Raw genomic sequence first — 20,639 nt, forward strand, 5'->3', positions numbered from 1 at the left:
TCACTGTCTAAAGTGGCACATTGAGTGAAAATCTATTGACTAGAGTGCAGTCATAGCTGTTGTCACTGGTTGATGTTTTTGCAAGCATTCCACCCATTAACTCAGTATTTGCACCAACATTTTCGAAACATATTATTAAAGGTATTCAGGGAAAATGTCTGTCACAGGGTAAACATATTCATTATCTGCTTAGCAATTCCTATCTCCTTATATAGTTCTTCATAATAATTTTTAAAGTCTTCCATAATATCCTTGTAGTCTTGTGATAACCTTATGACCTTATTTGGTTTATGATTTTCTATATTTTAATTGTGCCTATAAAGCAGCCTTTCGCTCTTTTCACTTCCGTCTGTATTTTTGTTTCAGATGCAAGGGTGGCTTCCCTGCAATGGTGGAGGAGCGTCGCCCCACTGCTTGGCTCAGAGCCAGCAAATGAAAAATAAAACGAAGTTGTAGCACCGTTTTATTCTTCATTGCCGGCTGTGAGCCAGTGCTGTAGGGAGGGGCGGGCGAGGCATAAGAGTAGGGAAGGAGTGTTATGTGGGCATATCAGGCCGACCAGAACACCCATGTGCACATAAGTTTCTCCAGCCCGAATGCTTTGAGCAGCAGGGCTGGAGAAACCCCACAGAATCCCTGACCGGAGCAGAGTGTCTTTCCAGCCTCCTCAGGCCAATGCGATGCGGGAGGCGAGGCAGCTGTCGGCTTCAGGTTTTTAAAAAAAAAATATTAATATTTTATTACCTACCCCCACTGCCTGATGCGACCCTTCCCATGGTTCCTCTACCGCCTATCACCCTTTGTTTGTGGCGGCTGTCAGTGTTCAGATGGATTAATACATTTCCTGCTCTCTCTAACACTCATCTTTAACTTATTTTGTGTCTATTATTTTGGAATTGTTTCTGTGTTTTATGTTTTGCGTGTTTGATATTGCTGCAGATCTTTATTATTGCTAGTTGTTTGCTCCTGTTTCTTAACTGGGCCGACGTTAATTGCCAGAAGGAACTTGAGTCCCCTGTGTCGCCTGGACCCTCATTATGAACATGGCATAGCATTAGCCCTGGTGAGGGATACTGCTTTACTATACCATTAGCATCTCTGAAAATATTGGTACTCCCAAATCTGTGGCTGGAAAGGAACAGGAGTTATGTGCAGACACAGGCTGTGTACCACCTGCTCCTTCCATCACCGGAGAGCATACAAAGCTAATCTCCACCATGCCCCAGCCTCTCCTCAATCCAGCCATGCTACTTCTCTAACTGACCATGCCCAAGACCAGTTGTGAAATATCCCTGCACCACTGGGTGGAAAGCAACTAGGTTCTGGCAAAAGCAAGGAAGTGAGACGATTTCACTCACACCGGCCCCAGAGAAAAGCAGAGGTCATATGTTTTTCTCCCCACAAATCAAACGTCATAAATTCCCACATGAATGCAGGTGTTGCATAGGAGTTAATGCTAAGCTGTTTCAATGGCAAAGCGAGCAAGCCTTGGGCTCAGGGTGTAAATGTAATTGTTATGCATCGAATGGAATAGAACAGCCAGCTCTTTGTCACCTATTGGCTAATATGAGCATCCAACAATTGGATGTCACCTTAATGCTAAAAAGTGCAAAGCGCTACTTGTGTTACTTTACAGGCTACTCTCCAGTGCAGAACAAAGTAAACAGTTTATTATGACTTTTTGCTGGTTTGCATTACTTTTTTCTGACTTTGTACCAGCGGAAAGTGTTTATACATCTGCCTCTTAGTGTAGAAAGAGAATACTCTTCTCAGTACTGACAAACCTACTTTGAACAGTTGTTTTCTGGGTAGTAAGGATATATACACACTCTTAAGGTGAAGTAGTAAATCCTATGGTCAGGAGTCAATTAATATATATGTCAAGGCATTTAACTAATAATTCTAATGGGTTGAGATGCAGGACAGGTGAATCTCAATAGATGGCAGCCTTTTGCCATTAAAGAGAAGCTTCACAGGACAACATTCAAAGTCAAAGTCATAAAGTTTTATTCACATTTTAGAATAATTACAGAAGAAAGAAACTAGCTAGTTAGTCAAATTCAAATCAGCATCTATAATGCACCACATAATACCAATTACAGAAAGATATCAACTTAAGATTTCTGCTAAGCAAGTAAATGTCCAGAACCAAAATATAGTTCAGCAAGCGTACTGGCATACATTTTCTCAGTTCTCAAGCCCAAGAAAGTCTGAGTATAAATCAAATGGACAGACTAGCACAGACTCTGCTAAGTTAGAAAGGCAAATTAAATCTACGTAAAAATCAGCAGACAGACCAACTTGGAATCTGTCTTCCTGAAAGTGAGCAAAAAGTCAGCACATCTGCGGGAAGGGCACATTTTATAGGTTTTAGACAGTAAAGATACACTCTTGATATGGGGAGATCAGCCGTCTTAGGGCTGTACTAATAAAATAATTGTCACACAGACCAAAAGTAAAACAAGAAAATGTCATAAATCAAATAGGAAACATTTAGGAACATTTACGTTCATGTATAATTATAGATATGACATTTTTACAATAACATGACTTTTACACAATAAAAGAAAGCAAGAGATACAACTGCTCAGAGGAGACCCAAACAAAGGACCTTGACTAAGTTGCAAATACAGGAAAATGTATCTTAGCTTCCTTCCCAAGAAACACAAATTGATACAATTCAGCTCAGCTAATAAATACCATAAAATTAATATATTTCATGTATTTTCTGAAAAGAAAAAGACAAAAGAAACATGCACATAGGAAACTCAATCATGCAATTTTAAATGCCACTGTTTCTCTGTTACTGCAAATCAAATGCCAAAGCAGGCTGACTTTGACCTAGTCATGTCAACTAAAGACTGGTTATGCTAATTTAAATACATTTAAGCAAGCATTATTTTCTATTTATTTAAAATCACTCTAACATTCATGAGGTAATGTAAATGATTGAGTTTTGTTGGATAGCCCACACACAAAATCAACCCCATTTAGGAAAATGAGGCTAATAGGTGCCTCTGTAGTTCTGGTTAGAGAAGCAGTTTAGGAGATGAACTGAGATCTTTGACAGCTGTGCAAACTTCTCACTCAGCGATGGGAGGTCTAGGCAGAATTGATAAATATTATGATGGAGACACCAGACCAAAACAACATTGTTAAACTTCTTTAATATGGATGCCAGCTGCAGCATCATCCTCCCCTCGCCAGTCAGCCGAAGCCAGAACCCTTAACTTACCAAGATTCTGCGAGAACTATTGAGTGTAAACATTCTACATGTTAAAGGCTAACACAATACAAGTAATAGCATTACAACACATTCAATCCCATTCAATACAATAGCAAATAAAATTAAAAACAAAACAGAATGAAGGAATGGATTGAAACCAAAGACATACGGTTAAATAACCTTGCAAAATACCCCCACTAAACAAGGGGGTAAAAACTTGATGTATAAAACTGAGTAAACAAATACAAAATGATTCACTTAGATTGCACATAATCCTGAAATAGTAGGAGATCTGCAGATCCTAGGAATACGTGCTTCTGTCACCCTTACAGGATGCAAATTACTGCTACATCAGTGCTTACTGACATCCCCACCACCACTCTCACACTGACCTCCTATTTCAACAGCTGTATCCCTGACCAACTTATCATCCATCAGCATAAAAATGTTTTGTCCACCTTGAGGGTTTTCCTCAACTTTGTTAACATTGCCTCCTCTTTGGTACAAGGGGTGCTCTGCGTTTATTTCACCTGTTACCATTTTCCAGCTCCACTTAACTGCCACACACTTCCCTTACCCTGAATGAACGCCAAAATTTGCCTAATCCGTTACTCACTCCACCATGCTTTGTTTTTACCCAATCGCCCGCTGTTATCACACTTTTGCCAGCTCTTACCATCCTTTGCCTTGTTTTTCCCCTTCACATTTTGAAATACCATGGCCTCTAAACCTCAACCAAGCCAGAGTCAATTTAGTACTCTGCTTTCTCCCACGTATTTTTTCAAATGGAGAAACCTTGGTCACACTGTGTTCTGTAGTGCAGTAGTCCCAAATCATGTCATTAACCATCAGCTTCACATAGCTTCCAATTTGATTAGCCATCAATATGGCACCCTTCACAAAGTGGTTGGCCCGTTCTACTATACCATCGGCTTGGGGGTTGTACAACACAGTGCTATGGTTTTTTATTCCACAGTTATCTAGAAACTCTTTCATTTCATGTGACATGAGCTGTGTCCCACTATCTGCAATCAAGATGAGTGGAAACCCTTCTTCCATGAACATCCCTTTCAAAGTTCTCAATGGTACTTCTCGTGGTCACTTAAATTTCCCAATCAACCACTTGGAATGTACGTCCACCAATACAAGTGCATTTCTCAAACTGTCCCTCATCTCATGCATGGGCCCAACCAATTGTGTTTTTGACCATTGTTTGTACAATTGTTTCAACAGCAGTTTAATTGTATGCCTGTTACCATAATGTTGTTTCCTCTACATATCAGTGTATAGATCCTGAAGAAGGGCATTTTTGCCCAAAATGCATTGGGCAAAGTCTAATGTTTGTTCAACACTACCAGTTATTATGATGTAATAATAACAAATTTTGTTTGAACATACTTAAACTTGTTAAAAATACAAATGACAAATAAACAATTTATCTGAAATTAACGCTTTGTGAAGAGTTCAAACTTAACAAAAAAGAAAGTATTGCACATAATTCTCCGAGTGCATGCTGGAGACACTCCTCTTTCTTTAAGGAGAGCGCTCTCACGATTCAATCAATCAATCAGGTGTTTCTTAAGCGTGACTACTCACTTGTAAGAGGCTCAAGGCGCTGGGGGGTGGGGGTGTTTGCAGGTTCCAATCCATCAAGGAGGGGGTCCATTGAAGAGACAGGTTTTGAGGTTCTTTGCGGAGATGGGGAGCGATGTTATCTGTCTGAGGTGGAGCGCAAGGAGAAGGAGCAGCCTCCCGATCTGGTCTTTCTGGTGCGGGGGACCACGACGTAGGAGAGCTGGGCTGATCCTAGGATCCTTTGGGGTGCGTGGAATTTGAGTCGGCTGTTCGGGTATGCTGGTCTGGTGTCGTGGAGGGCCTTCTGAGAGTGGGCTAGCATCTTGAAGGGGACTCTAGCTTCGATGGCGAGCCAGTGGAGTGTGCGCAGGTGCTGGGAGATGTGGCTGTGTCTTGGCAGGTTGAGGACCAGTCTTATGGCAGCATTTTGGATGTTCTGTAGCTTGCAGGTGAGATTTTTGTTTTATTCCCGCATAGAGTGCGTTGCCGTAGTCGAGCCTGCTGGAGACCAGGGCGTGAGTGACGGTCTTTGTGTGTTCAAGGGGATCCATTTGAAGGTCTTACGTAGGAGGTGGAAGGTGTGGAAGCAGGAGGATGAGACCAAGTTGATCTCGCAGTCCATTTTGAGCTCTGAGCCCAGGATGATTCCCAGGTTTCGTGCGTGGCCTGTGGGTGTGGGCGGGCTTCTGAGGGCGGGGGGCCACCAGGTATCATTCCAGGCGTCGGGGTTTGTGCCCATGATGAGTACTTCCGTTTTGTTGGTGTTTAGTTGTAGGCAGCTATTTTTCATTCATTTGGCAACAGCTTTTATGCCTTCTAGAAAATTGTGTCTGGCGGTGGTGGGTTCGTTGGATAGGGAGAGGATGAGTTGGGTGTCGTCTGCATATGACACAATGTTGAGTCCGTAGGTTCTCACGATGGGGAGAGTGAAGCCATGTAGATGTTGAAGAGCGTAGGGCTGAAGGAGGACCCCTGGGGTACTCCGCAGGTGGGAGCCGTAGGGTCCGAGAGGAAAGGGGGAGTCTGACCAGCTGCGTTCTGCCAGAGAGGAAGGAGCGGATCCAGTCGAGGGCCTTATCTTGGATCCCTGCGTCGTGGAGTCTACATATTAGGGTACTGAGAGAGACTGTGTTGAACGCTGTTGAGAGGTCGAGGACGATGAGGGCTGCTGTTTCTCCTTTGTCCAGTAAGGTACGGATGTCGTCTGTTGCGGCAAGGAGGGCGGTTTCTGTACTGTGTTTTTTTCTGAAGCCGGATTGGGAGGATTCGAGGATGTTGTGCTCTTCAATGAATAGGGTGAGTTAGCTGTTGATGGCCTTTCTCATTGACTTTTGCTGGGAACGGGAACAGGGAGATGGGCCTGTAGTTTTTGAGTTTGGTGGGGTCCGCCAAGGGTTTCTTCAGGAAGGGGTTGATCTCAGCGTGTTTCCAGTCGTCAGGGATCAGTTTATGGTGTGGTAGAGCATGGGTGCGATGGTGTCGGCGGCTCTGTTCAAAATGTGGAGGGGGCAGGGGTCCGTGCGGGCCCCGGAGTGGATTGACTTCATCGTCTTCAGTGTGTCTTCGGTGGTGAGGGCTGTCCAGGTGTCGATCACTGGCTTCAGGGTGTCTGGGGTGGTCGGTGAGGGTTAAGTGTGTTGGTTGTCTTTGTCAAAGTTGTCGTAGATGCTCTGGATTTTGTGGTGGAAAAAGGTGCTGAGTTTGTCGCAGAGATCTTGTGAGGGAGGAATGTCGGTGGACTCGCTGGTGAGTCGGGCAAACTCCTTGATGATGTTGAAGAGTTCTTTGCTGTTGTGTGCATGAGTGGAGATTCTGTCTTCAATCTCTTTTTTCCTCGTTTTTCTGATGAGTTGGTGGTGGGCGTTGGTGGCGGCTCTGAAGTTGTTGTGGGCTTCTGTGGTTTTGGTGTTCCTCCAGGCTTTTTCAAGGCAGCGTCAAGTGCGTCTGGACTCTCGAAGTTCGGTGGTGAACCATCTAGCTTTCTTGGCGTCAGTGTCAGAGATCCATCTGTGCAGGGTTTGGGCTGCAATGTTGGGGTCGTCGTTTTCCACTGTGGTTGGGGTGGAGTTGAGTGATTGAGGTTATCTGGTCATCGGTGATTCTGGTCCAGTTTCTTCATGGAAGCAGGTGCTGATGTCTATGGATGGTGGGTGTTCTGAAGGTCAAATGGACGCATCTATGGTCGGTCCATGGGAGTTCAGTGGTGTGGCTGAAGGTGATGGAGTTTCCTGTTGTGAATAGGGGGTCGAGGGTGGGTCCTGCTGAGTGCGTGGGTTCGGTCACGATCTGGCGGAGTCCAATATTGTGGAGGTTGTCCAGGAGGGATGTGGTGCTGGGGTCCAGTTGGTTGTTGAGGTGGAAGTTGAGGTTATCTGGTCATCGGTGATTCTGGTCCAGTTTCTTCATGGAAGCAGGTGCTGATGTCTATGGATGGTGGGTGTTCTGAAGGTCAAATGGACGCATCTATGGTCGGTCCATGGGAGTTCAGTGGTGTGGCTGAAGGTGATGGAGTTTCCTGTTGTGAATAGGGGGTCGAGGGTGGGTCCTGCTGAGTGCGTGGGTTCGGCCACGATCTGGCGGAGTCCAATATTGTGGAGGTTGTCCAGGAGGGATGTGGTGCTGGGGTCCAGTTGGTTGTTGAGGTGGAAGTTGAGGTCTCCCAGTAGGTTGTAGTTGGTGGATGCGATGGCATGCGGAGAGATGGTGTCCATGATGGAGATGTCTAAAAGTCCGAGGGGTCCAGGGGCCGGTAGATGAGGGTTCCTCGGAGGGTGGAGGTAGGGCTGGAAAGTATCTTGAAGGTGTTCCATCAGGTCTGTGGGCTCATCTGGGAGTGTGCTCAGGTGGAGGGTGGATTTTTGGACGATGGCCATTCCTCCTCCCGGGCAGGTGGAGTGGTCCTTCCTGGTGATCTTGTATCCTTGGGGAACGGCGATGGCGATGTTCGGTCCCTAGGTGGTGTTGGTCCAGGTTTCGGTAAAGCATGCTACATCCGGGGTGGTGCTGTCGAGGAGGTCCCAGATTTCAGTGACATGTTTGTAGAGGGATCGGACGTTGAGGAGGATGCATTGCAGGTGCTTCGGTTTGGTTGTGTTCTTGCGGTCGGGTTGTGTTCTTGCGGTCGGGTTGTGCTGGGTCCGTGGTCTTGGCCGTGCTGCAGGTGTGCCGGCAGGGGTGACAGCTGAAGAGTCCGTGGGTGTCGACTGGTGATGTTAGCTTGCAGTTATTGTTGCGGCCTGGGTTGAGAGCGTGGAGTGCCGCTGGGTCGTAGAGTTGGCGGTGCAGAGATCCAGGGTTTCTGGTGCTGGTCGTAGTCGGGTCGTGGATGGGCGCAGAGGGGCTTGCCTTTGGTGTGCCAGCGGCGTGGCCGCACAGCGGCTGCAATTAAGTAGGGGTCAGGGAGGGCTGGACAGCTGGGGGATGGGAGAGGGTAGGGGAGCTGGTTTGGGACGGTCACACTGGATGTGCTGGGGAGGGGGGGAACCACGGGGGCAGCAGCGGCGGGGAAAAAAGGGCTGAAAAAGGCAAAAGGAAAAAGGCAAAAAGAGAGAGAATAGTGAAAATAAGGCAGCAAAAGCGCAAGAAAGAGTGAAGGAAAGACACAGAAGGAGAGTGAAGGGGAGCTTTAAATGAGGGGAAAACGACAGAAAATGAAGGAAAGACCCAGAAGAAGAGTGAAGGGGGAGATAAAAGTGAGGGAAAAAAACGAGTGAAAAAGGAGAGAAAAAACGGACCGAGAGAATGGAGACAGAGGTCCACTGGACCACCAGGGATGAGGCGCAGGTGTAACCTGCTGGTGGAGGAGGGCCTCGAACACCAACACTCCATAGAGCAGGGGCTCTGGGGAAGGCCTCACTTAATGGTGGAGCTGCAAGGGAGGGAGAGCAATTTACCTGACAATGAGTCAGTGGCCTTGCACGCCTGTCCCTGTAGCAGCCGCCCTTAAGTAGGGGTCGGGGAGGGCTCGACAGCTGGGAGGCGGGAGTGGGGAGGGGAGCTTGATTGGGCTGGTCACACTGGTTGTGCTGGGGGGGAGGGGCCCCTGGGGCAGCAGCGGCCGGAAAAAACTGGCTGAAAAGGGCAAAAGGAAGAAGGCAAAAAGAGAGAGAAAGTGCAAATAAGACTGCAAAATTGCAAGAAAGAGTGGAGGAAAGACACAAAGGACACAGAAGGAGAGTAAAAGGGGAAGATTGAGATGAGGGTAAAAAACTAGTGAAAAACGGAGGAAAGACACAGAAGGGGAGTGAAGGGGGAGCTTGAAATGAGGGTAAAATGACAGAAAATGGAGGAAAGAAACAGAAGGAGAGTGAAGGTGGGAGATAGAAGCAAGGGAAAAAAACGAGTGAAAAAGGAGAGAAAAAGCATAGCAAGAGAATGGAAACAGAGGTCCACTGGACCACCAGGGATGAGGTGCGGGTGAAACCTGTGGGTGGAGGAGGGCCTCGAATGCGAACACTCGAGAGTGCAGGGGCTCGGGGAAAGGCCTCACTTAATGCTGGAGCCACGAGGGAGGGAGAGCAATTTCACTCACACAATGCTCTCAATCCAAACACACCATACTCCATGGTGTGCCAGGGTCTTAAATATGTCCCCTTTCAGACTGAAGGCCAACCTTAAGTCTTTTTCTCACTCTCCTTACATACTCCACACTTTGCCACCCAAAATGTAATCTGATCATCCATACACAGCTACCAAAAATTCTCCTGCACTCTTTTTTTTGTCATGGCTTGCCCCAAGTGACCCTCATGGGTCAAATTAATAATTCTTCCTTTCAGGCCATCAGGTGGCACAAACCTATCATTTCTCATGACTCCTTTGTCAGCAATTGTCAAATTATCTAAGATCTTCACAAATGGTCTTGTAGAAGGAGCTAGCATAATCTCTTTGTCCCCCATTCAACAACATTTGTTCAACCTCCTCTATTCTTCAGCTGTACATGTTCCTCCCACGTATTCTTCCAAATAGCACACCGATGCCACAGCTCCTTTCCGCTCATTTGTTCAATACTCCAGTCATCGACTTCTGTCCAATCCAACAAGTTTGAGAGGCAATTTGATTGTGCATTTTTCCAACCTGCTATGTGTCTAACCTTGTAACAATATTCTTGCAATCCAGACATTAGCCTCACTAACCTAGTGGACCCTTTGCCAGCTGCTCCCGGGCTCAACACCTTGGTGAGGGGTTTATGAGCTGCACTGATTTTCTTTTTTATTGGTTTTAGCCGCGCGGATGCAAAAATCCAAGACCCACAAGGAGGTTCTGAAATATTCTGCTGACCATGTTGTAGCCAAAGCCTCATGCTCTATCACAGAGAAATTACTTTTGCTCTCCCTCTAGGAGCACAAGGCAAAAGCCACAGTTTTTTCTTCGACTCCATGCTGCTGGGACAGTACAGCTCCCACTCTATAAGCACTAGCATTCATCGTTAATATAGGTCTGAGTTTGGTGTCAAAAGGTGCTAAAATCCCATTGAATGGGTGATTTGAAGTACCCCAACACATCTATTCTCTTCCCCGGCAACCTCTCAGATTTATGTCTTTATGTACCAGAAACATGTGGCCACTTCTTCCTTCACACTTTTTTGGGCACAATTGGGTACAATGAACCAGAGTCTACCATTAACTCCACATTCTTGCCCAAAATCACAATAGAAGCATTTGGTCTGACTCTTCTGTTGTTTCCCTCAGTTTCCGGAGGAACATTCAACACTAGGTCATCATTGATGTCCCCTCATTCCGTTCCTTCTGTAACTGCTATATGGGATTTGTTATTGACTTTCCACATGTGAGCATAATTGCCCTGGAGCCCACACTTTCTTCATTCCTTGTTATACTCAAAGTACCGCTTAGAGTCACTGGAATGTCTCCACTTCCATATCTCAAGTACACTTTTGGCTTAGATCCTTTCTGAGACTTGCTATTATACTTGTTAATTGCTCCCAAATTTCCTTCCTCTTTATTTCCCAATGCTGCAACTTCTCCTTCTGCGTCAGTTATGTCCTTTTTATTCATCTCCTCCATGCACTGTTCAGACTCTTCTACTATTTTCGCAATGCTAATTGCATCCTTGAGGCAATGGGTTCTTGGCAGCCCACAAGCGCTCTAGAGTTTTCTTGCTGTGGCACTGAACAATAAGTTGGTCTCTGTTAGTTCATCTGTCATTTGACCAAACTTACACTTGACTGGCAATTCACATAAACCAGACTCAAAGGCCTCTAAAGAGTCACCTGGTTTTTGTCCACCTTTAATCAAAGACAGGATTCAGTGATAACTACCTACCAGTCATCTGGCTAGGATGTAAGAGTATCTCTCTGCCGGTTATACTTCCGTCCTGGCTGTGGCATAAGTCACTCAGTGGTGAGAGTGCAATAGCCCTGAAGAAGTCGTGGGTTACACCCTGATGAAACACGTTTTGGCTGGGCACCTGAAACACAAATAAACCACACGGAAAGAAAATGTCAATCCAACTACTGTTATGGTCATGAGATACTTGCAGTATCAATACTGTTAATGAGGATTACGTGTGCACAGGCTACCTGTATAATTGTATCAAGGACTTTGGTCCATTTTGGGGGTTTTGGGTTGTCCTCTTACTTGTAGCACCGTTCACTGTTTGGTCTCGCTTTACACACACATTTACGACTGGAGGCGCCAACGTATACCGCATCACTTCAAACCTTCTTCTGGTAGGAATAATTACATTTCTTGTGCTTTGGGTGCCCTCTTTCTGGGCATTTCAAACTCAGTACAGTTCATCTAGAATTCCACAGGTGCCTCCTTTCCTAATATACAACCTGTTTTTCAACAGAAAACTACCTCGAAATAATGTCACCACATAAAGAAATTGACACACCAATTCGTTTCCATCACTTATTGAAGCAAAAGACACAGGACTGTGTCGGACCCAGCTGACTTCCTCCCCAACCACCCGCAAGAATCAAAGTATAGCTACTCTATTTTTTCTGTCATGCTGTGTTAGTTTCAGGTCACTTAAAGTTAAAATTCGAATTATGTAGTTTAGTGATTTATGAAGCAGCATTAGAGGTTGTATACAAACTTCAGGTCATAAGTTTAGATACTTATTTTTTAGCAATCTTTCCTTATTCCAAAGTGTGCTTGAAAGGGTTCTTGTATATCAACAAACACTAATTTGTAAGTGCTATTTTCATAGTTATTGATCTAATCCCTTATATTGACATGCATATCCCTTACGTACAGGGCTTGGGAAAATCATAAACCTGACTCCAAACAGTAGTTTATTTTAAACGCATGTGTGGATTTAAGAGATTGAGGGCCTCCGGTAACAGTTTCGCAGATAGAGCATTTCACCCGGAAAACTAAATTACCCTTTGAAATAGTATTGGAAAAATAATCTGCGATTGGAAGGAAACCTTAGAGTATCACGATCGCTTGCTCAGTTTGCTTGTTTTAAAATTCTGCACAATTGGTACTGGTCTCTTTTCAGACTGTACAAAGCTCGTCTGCTTCCTAATGCGGCATGCTGGCTATGCTCTAGTGCATCATTTGATTTGTACAACATCCTTTAGTCATGCCCTTCATTAGATTAATATTAGCGTTGTAAATGGGAAATGCTAAGCTCAAATAGTTTTATTACTTTTGAGGAGTCGGACAAAATTGCTCTGTTACATGTCTTTTTTTTGTTTTGGATAATGTGACTTCCCATTGGCATTGATGGATGTCAATGGCCCTAAACTCCACCCCATCCGTTCTTATGGTGGCAAAGATCTGTATTTTAAGGTATTGGTGTGCTGCACTGGTGCCCACGAATCAAGACTGCATAGCTGAGCTTTTTAGATTAGCTACTTATTTACAGGGGCAGAGATCAAGTACATGTTTTGATGAGGGTTGGGGTCCTTTTTTGAGGCTTTGTGATCATTGACTGTTTTCCTTTGGCATGTGGCCTCTACTTATTTCTTCCCCTTTAAGCTAGGATGGTGTTTGGAATACTTTCATTGTAGGATTAGTGTTTGAGATGATATGGTTGAGGCTTGTGGTGCTATATGTTCGTTTAAGAGGAGTACGTTTTATGAAGGGGTGCTTACCTGAGGTATTGCTTAAACTGTGTTGGTTAAATGCGTTGACTCTTCTGTTCCTTATTTATTTATTTATTTTCTTCTCTTTCTTTTATATCTCTCATTCCTTTCTTATGATCTTATTATTCATCATTGGGATCCTATTTATTTTAGTGTTTATGAGGTACATTGTGGGGTACTTTGTACGCTATTCAAATTGTTTTCGTGTATTATAAAAATCACAACACAGAAATGTTTTTTTAAAATATTTCAAAAAAGAAACTGCAAGACTGGCATGGCTCTCACACCAGGATCTTCAAACCTGGGTTTCTACTAAAACAAAATCAGCTATAAAACGTTTCTACTTTACAAATTGAACAAGGCCTTGAAAAACTATTGCCCACAGGTCTCATGGTCTGTGACTCTGTCAAATGGACCCCATCCCGCACATAAAACTGTTCCCCGCAGATGCAGCCATGAGGTATGCTCTGTAGATAAGGAGTTCGAAATAGCTTGTCTAGTTTATTGTTGACCCTCTTTACCGAGTGATTCAACGCACTTACTGATTCACCCCCCCTCCACTGCAGTCTCGGTATCAACTGTGACCACACAATAGTGCAATCAGGTAACAGTTTCGCCAGCCACCCTGCCGCTAATATGATTTCCTCCAACATGACCCTTCTGCCCAAGTCTACTAAATCATTCCCCCCCCAGGTGCAAGATAATCGCTGAGGGTGGTGAGGTGTGTCTCTCGAGTAGATCTGACATGTAGCGCCTAAGCTGACTGAGGCGAAGCCCCCCTCTGCCATGGAAGAAGACATTGAAACCCCCGCACTCCGCCCTCCGTCTACCCGTTCCTGCAAGGAAAATTGGTTTAGCACGTTTCACATAAGAATGGCCGACTACCCATATTACATAAGTCTTCCTTGTATCCTCCTGCCGTTGCCGTGATGTTGATGGATGGCTGTGATGGTCCTCAAGTAGTTTCCGTCCTGCGTCACAGGCCCGGGAAACTAGAAATAACAAGACAAACAGCATGTGTCAGAAAGGCGGCGACTGACCCTTACAACATGTGCAACCGCACATAACGCTTATAGGCATTGGAAGACCACCTCCCAATCCTCTTCACACTATTGACATTCAACCCCCTTGCAGTGGCTTCAGTGGCTGCCCCTATCCGGAAAGAATGTGTCCCAAATTCTTTGGGGTTTAGACCTGCTTTGGCAATACTCATGGCTAAGACTCTCTGGAACTGAAACCTGGTCAGAGGGGTACCATCATTATGCATTAGCAGTGGTCCACTTGGCTCACATGTCCGTTGCTTCCACATGTGACACCGGGCAGCACGGGTTATTCGGTGCCCGGTGTAGTACCAAACTTTGACCCTTAGCCTCCTGATCAGTCTTGGATTTCCGAATGGTAACCCGCATTGTGTCGTCCCGTATACTGACATCACGCAGCTGAAGGCCACCCTCCCTATCTAGTTTGTTGACTGCCACCAGTTCGCCTACCCGAAAGGCCCCGTAGAATGCCAGGGCAAAAGCGGCGTTGAATAATACCACTTCAACAGAAGAGCTGCACGTGTCTGGCAGGGCGAGGAGCACTGCTGCCAGACGTTCTAAACCTATCGGCCTTCTGCCATCGGCGGTGGGTGCCTGCAAGCGCCGCCGTCCTTTCAACGCTTTTTGTACTAAGAAACTGTTAGTCGGGTCCCTGGCTCCCTTTGCGCGTGCGAAAAAGGAAACGGCTGTCTTGTGTCTGCTAGCTGTCGCCGCTGTGCGCCCTTCCTTGTGCAATGTGTTCATGTACCCATTAAAACTAGCCTCCTGATCCCACTTGGTCTCCCAATCATGTCCCAGAAAGTTACAGTAAGGCCTGAACGCCCCTTCATAAGCTGTCCTTGTCCTGGGAGCTAGGCTGGCTGCCACGAGGTCGTGTAGTTGGGGGCACCAATCTGCCAGAGAGTCGATGGGAAGTGAGCTGGGGATGCCTCTGCAGCCGGTAGGTGTTCCCTGAATACCTGCATCTTAAAGCGAGAAAGGGCGTCAGCTGCGTTATTCACGACCCCTGGGACATGTTTGGCCCTGAAACGTATATTCAATCTCATGCAACTCAGCACAATCTCCTTCAACAGGCGCAGTATGAATTGACACCGCGCTGCCTGTTGATTGATGCATTCCACCACGGTCATGTTATCAGACCAGAAAATCACAGAGCGATTGGACAATTGCTCGGGCCAGACCCTCAATGCCACCCAGATTGGGAAGAGCTCCAGAAACCCGATGTTTGCAGTCAGCCCACTCTCTTCCCACCAGCCGGGCCATCTTTGTGCCACCCACTTCTTGCCAAGTATGGCCCCGAACCCCACACTGCCTGCAGCGTCAGTCCATAGTCCTAACTCTGCTGAGGACAGCGTGGGGGCACCCCACAGCACTCTGCCATTGAACTCCTCCAGAAATGCAATCCATATTCGCATGTCCTGGCGAACCTTGACTGACAGCCGTGTGCGATGATGCTTTTCCCGCAAGCCCTTCATGGCTTGCGCAATTGAGCGGGAAAATGGGCGTGCCATGGGAATAACTCTCAAGGCAAAGTTTAGCTGGCCAACTGTCTGCTGCAACAGCTGTAAGGTGACTTTCTCTGTCCTCAAACATAGCTCAAGAGTTAACCTGAACTTCTCGATTTTTTCTGTGCGTAACCTGAAACAGCCTTCCACGGAATCCAATTCAATTCACAAGAATTCGAGACATGTCAATGGCCCAACCGTTTTCCCCTGCGCGAGCGGGACCCCAAAAGTACGCATGAGCACGCAAAATTCCTGCAATGCCCACGCGCACTCCTGTGAGTCCGCCGGGCCCAGGAAAAGAAAATAGTCTAAGTAATGCATGACATACTGGTGGCCCGTAGCCTGTCTCAGAACCCACTCAAGGAAAGAGCTGAATGTTTCAAAGTAAGCCCATGAAATAGAGCAAGCCATGGGCATGCACATATCCATGTAGTATTTGCCTTCGAAGGAAAAACCCAGCAAGTGTTGGTCCGTCGGATGCACCGGCAGTAGTCTAAAAGCTGACTCAATATCGGATTTTGCCATCAGTGCCCCAGGACCCAAAACTGTCAACATTTCGACAGCCTAGTCAAAAGATGCATATTTCCCACTACAAATAGACTCATCAATTGCATCATTCAAAGACAAGCCCTTCGGTGCAGACAAATTGTGTATGAGCCTATACTCGCCCTTTTCCTTCTTTGGGACCACTCCTAAAGGCGAGCAGACAAAATTCTGTACAGGGATGTCAGGGAAAGGTCCTGCCACCCTACCTAGGCACAGCTCCTTCTCTATTTTGTTCGCTACTACCCTGGGATTGTTCTGAACTGACAACTGGTTCCTACACTGTGGTGTCCCAGTATAACCCCCAGCTGGAATCCGGAAACCATGTGTGAAACCCTCTTGAAGCATCCTTGCGGAAGTGTGGTTAGGGTACCTATTGAGCCAAGGGATCATAGCCGCCACTAAAATAGGTGTGCGCGCCCTAAGGGGGTGTCCCCTGCTATTCTGGTTTCCTCCTCCCTCTGTTGCCTGACGCATTGCCCTTTGACCGGCATGTCGCCTCCGGGTGGGACGGGTGGCCGCATATATTACACGCGTGCCTGAATTTGCAAGTGCCTGGTGACCTGTTCATCTATTGAAATCCAAGCAGACTCCTTTCTCACCTGTACTACCTCTGGCCTTATTGGCCGTTTCCCCGCCTTGAGCTGGCCGAAAGGGCTGCTGAAAGGACTGCTGAGGCTTGGGGGAATATCCTTTGTTCCAGGTGGCGCTAGTACTTGCGGCTTGCCCCTTCTCAAACTGGGAATGCCATGAAATAGAATCAACTTTGTCCCAGGCTAATGATCTGTTAAACTCCCTCGATTTCCTGAAAGCTATGTCATATTCCTTCCAAGAGTCCCCCCCATGAATCTCATTATACATTGTAATCCTGCTCTGATGACAGGCCATCACAGCTTGCATACCGGGGAAGCGCTCACCAATCACTGCACTATAAACAGAAAAGGCCCTGATCCAGTTGATGAGCGTCTCCTCCACCCTAAATTTGTACAACTGAGATCGCCATTCACTAGGCAACATCATATCCTTCTGTGATTTAGCATATTCCCTCTCCCTGTTGTCAATCAGCAATGAGAAAATATTAACATATTTTTCTGCCCAAATTAACACCTTCACACTTATGGATACATGCTGTGCTAAACTCTCCCCCCTGGAGGGAATCGCGCCCTCGCCCAGTACCGGCAGGGCAACCTCCTTACCACTTTCGGTGGGTTGTGTTGAGTCCATGGTCTTGACTGCGCCCCCATTGCTTGCTGTACCTGTTTGGGGAGAAATTGGTGCACTCGGTGTGCTACTTCCGCCCCTAGCCAACAAGATTTGAGCAACCATTTTTTGGGCCTCTGCCGAGGGGTCTGCTGCCGGAGGTAACATCCCCCCGATCCCCAACCACGGAAGCACTGCCGCTATCTGTGCCACTAGTTCTGGTGGCATCTCCCCCCCTTGACCCGGAGTAGTTGGAATGACCGGCGGGACAATAGCCGGCACGGGGCCAATCGCAGGCGCGACTGGCGGCGGGATACCAACGGGGACCGGGTTAATGGGTGGTATCACCGGCACTACTGGCGCGCTTACTAAAGGTTGCGGGGCGGGAGCCGGGACGCTCGCTGGCGGTTGGGGGGCAGGAGTTGGTGAGCTAGGTGTAACAAGCGGTACATTAGGTGTTGGGCTCGGGGACCCCCCGCCCTCACTGGACCTGGGGGGGCGACCACCAACTTTCCTAGTTCTGGCACGTTTGGGTGGTGTTTCAAAATCCCCCCCTTGGTTTGGGTGGCACTATGGGCCTTCCCGTCGGGCCTGCCTGGGCATCCATCCTCGCCCCCAATTCAGCCACAGTCTTACCCAATTTTTCCACCTTCCCAATCGCTTGTCCATTGCGGACATTCTACGCATCATAGTTTGAAACATCAACTCCACGTTCGAACCCCCTACTCCACGTCTGGCAGACATAATGTTCTTACACCTACACTGCACAATGCGTTATGAATTGCCACAATGTGCCATGTACCTGTCCCGTCGGAGGCTCACAGGCTGGCCGTAGGCACCACGCAACTGTGACCGCACACCCCAGCTAGCCTGGAGTGTTTGGGCGAGCGAACTCTAGCCCGGCGGCCCGCCAGCAGCAGTGAAATGCAGGCCTGCCTGTGTCCTCGGATTCCGCACCACCGTGAGCTCCTCGGCTATTCGGTCAGCAGCAGCCGTTGACTGTAATCCTACGATGAAAGAAAATGTTACCACCAGCTATTGTCTTCAGGACGCAGGATTCTCTTAGGCTTCGCAAACACTCCCCCTCCTTCTGCTCAGTTGGCTAGTATATACACACAAATAGCCCCAATGTAAATGTACGTCACAAATTTCGTTTACCCCAGCTTTTATACCACAGCCAATGCCCCTTGCAGCTGAGAAGCTTACTGCCTCTAAATCACCCCAGCATCCACAGGTAATTTGCAGTAATTATGTTGCCCCCTTTAATGCTATGACCATAGGCAATCAAATAGCAGGCTCTGTACTGAAAATAAAACGGCTGTAGTGCCTATACCACTATGTCCAGCCTAGTGCCAGCCCTTGAGTGCTTCCTTTAATCCTCTCAAACAATTTAGGGCAGGTTTTGTTACTAAAAAACGGGTCAGCGCTCGATTTTACATGTAAAATCCCCTCTGGTCTCCCATCCGCTCAGTGCCCTGGCTGACCCTGCTTCGCTTTTGACTAAAGCATGCCCGTACACTAATGAAGCCTACGCTTCGTGCGGCCGGTTTCAGCACTGCTGCCGCGCCCCCGCCCGCCCCGCACAATACCTCGTGTCCTGCTGGCGTCCACCTATTTAGCCCTGCGAATCCCTTCGTTCGTGCAGGGTCCCTGGCGCCTCCGCTCCACACCCTCCCGATGCGTGTATTTCAATCTGCATCTCGCACAAAACGCCGAACCGCCCCTGCTCGCGCCTCCGCTCCACAGCCTCACGATGCACGTCGCGAAACGTCGAAAAACAGCTCCTGCTCCACGTCAATAACCTGCGCAAAACTGCATCCGGGTCAAATGGTGGGACGCGCGACCAACCAGGACGGGTGGAGGGGGCGGGCCCAGCCATGTGTGCGTGGGGGCAGAGCGGCACCCCTTTCCTTTCTGGCATGTACGACCCCTCACAACAATAACTTGTTCTCTTAACTAACCACAGATAAAGGAGGCATTTCGCTCTTGCCAGCTGCTGAATGAAAAAAAACGTGACATATATTGGCAAACTGCTTTTGTTGAGAAAACAGAGGACTAGAAACATTTCGTGCTGAACTGCTATCTGTACAATCATATCAGGTCAAGTGCAATCAATAGCATCTTGCTCAGAGAAAAGCTCAAGTTACCAGATAACAGGAAGCACGTTTTCAACGATAAACATGGCTTTCACGCCACACACGTCTTATTCCTGACTAGTACACTAGAATTATTACTCACGAAGTGCTTTGAAGAGAAGACACATCTGTCCTTGGCCAGTGTCTTGTGCTTTAAATTTGGTTAGGCATAACTGAGCCTTTCATCTTTCTGAGGATATAATACTTTTCACATTTAATTTAGGTAATAATGCTGTATGTTAGTTGCAGTGCTTAGGAGAGGCCAAACTTCATTAGTAGGCATTCTACTTGTTGTTCAATTACTGCACGAGGGTTTAGTATGGATCTGTGGATCTCAGTGACGGCTATTGCCTATTATCGATATGGTTATAGATGAAGGTGCTGAGTACATTTATTACCTGAACTTTGTTTCACAGGCTGTGTACACATCCACAGACCTTAGATCCACTGCCCACAACCTGTCTCTGAAGAGGGAAAACAGGGTATGTGCACAGGAGACAGGAATAAACTGCACATATCAGAAGAATGCCTGCATTCAAAATTCCAATTCACACATGCTCACAGGGTGGAATTTTTTGCGTGTCACGTGCGCATGTATACAACATTCTCCACCTTCTGAAATGCCCACAAGAGGTAAACTAAAGATTTCTCTCGAAGGAGACACGCACCAGGGTAATATGCACTGGGCTTGTTAGGATAACAGATACTTAGAGTGTGAAATGTAATGCACCTTAGTGAATTAAATGCACACAGGATGACATATATCGCAGGTCTATGCATACTAACTCACTGCTGCAGTGCGTGTTGATGTGTGTGAATATTTGGGAAACAAAAACTGAGAAACCATTTCGGAAGAGACCAAATCATGGAAAACCAATTTTAAGGAAAGAATGTTATAAGGAAATACAAAAATATAAAACATTAAGGGAACATTTGAAAGGAAAGATAATTTGAAGTAAAAAAATATCCGATTTTAGTACTATAGTCAAGTTTCTGGGTTCAGAAAATGGGTAATGTTTAGGGTAATAAGGAGGTTTTTAGGGGTCAGGAATAATTGGAGTTTGGGCATAGAAAAAGGTTTTTAGAGTACAGAGATGGGTGGAGTGTAGGGGTTGCGAGGTGTTTTTAGGATTCACAGATGAGTGGTGTTTAGGTGTGTGAGGTATTGTTAGGTTTCAGGGATGGGTGGAGTTTAGATGTAGAAAGTGTTTTTTTGGGTTCAAGGATGCATAGTTTAGGGTGATGATGAGTTCTTATAGGTCATAGCAATGATTAAGGCCAAAGAGGGTTTTTTAGGGTTCAAAGATGGGTGGTGTGCTGCTGTGAGTAGGAAGAACCTAACGGGTGCCAGTATGGAGGTTG

The 20,639-nt window shown here is 46.7% G+C and overlaps 1 long non-coding RNA gene across 2 annotated transcripts; it reads right to left on the bottom strand.

Annotated features, from left to right (window-relative positions):
- Positions 1 to 1,983: 1,983 nt before the first annotated feature.
- LOC144755479 (uncharacterized) lies at positions 1,984 to 15,751 on the bottom strand. Of its 2 annotated transcripts, XR_013594900.1 has the most exons (3): positions 13,740 to 15,751; positions 11,080 to 11,224; positions 1,984 to 3,102 (listed from the first exon to the last, which is right to left on the bottom strand). It is a non-coding gene; the product is annotated as an uncharacterized LOC144755479 (long non-coding RNA). The 2 variants fall into 2 exon arrangements; XR_013594899.1 differs by having other exon boundaries at positions 11,080 to 15,751.
- Positions 15,752 to 20,639: the final 4,888 nt, after the last annotated feature.

Source organism: Lissotriton helveticus, chromosome 5_1 (assembly GCF_964261635.1).
Source record: "Lissotriton helveticus chromosome 5_1, aLisHel1.1, whole genome shotgun sequence".
NCBI classification, from domain to species: domain Eukaryota; kingdom Metazoa; phylum Chordata; class Amphibia; order Caudata; family Salamandridae; genus Lissotriton; species Lissotriton helveticus.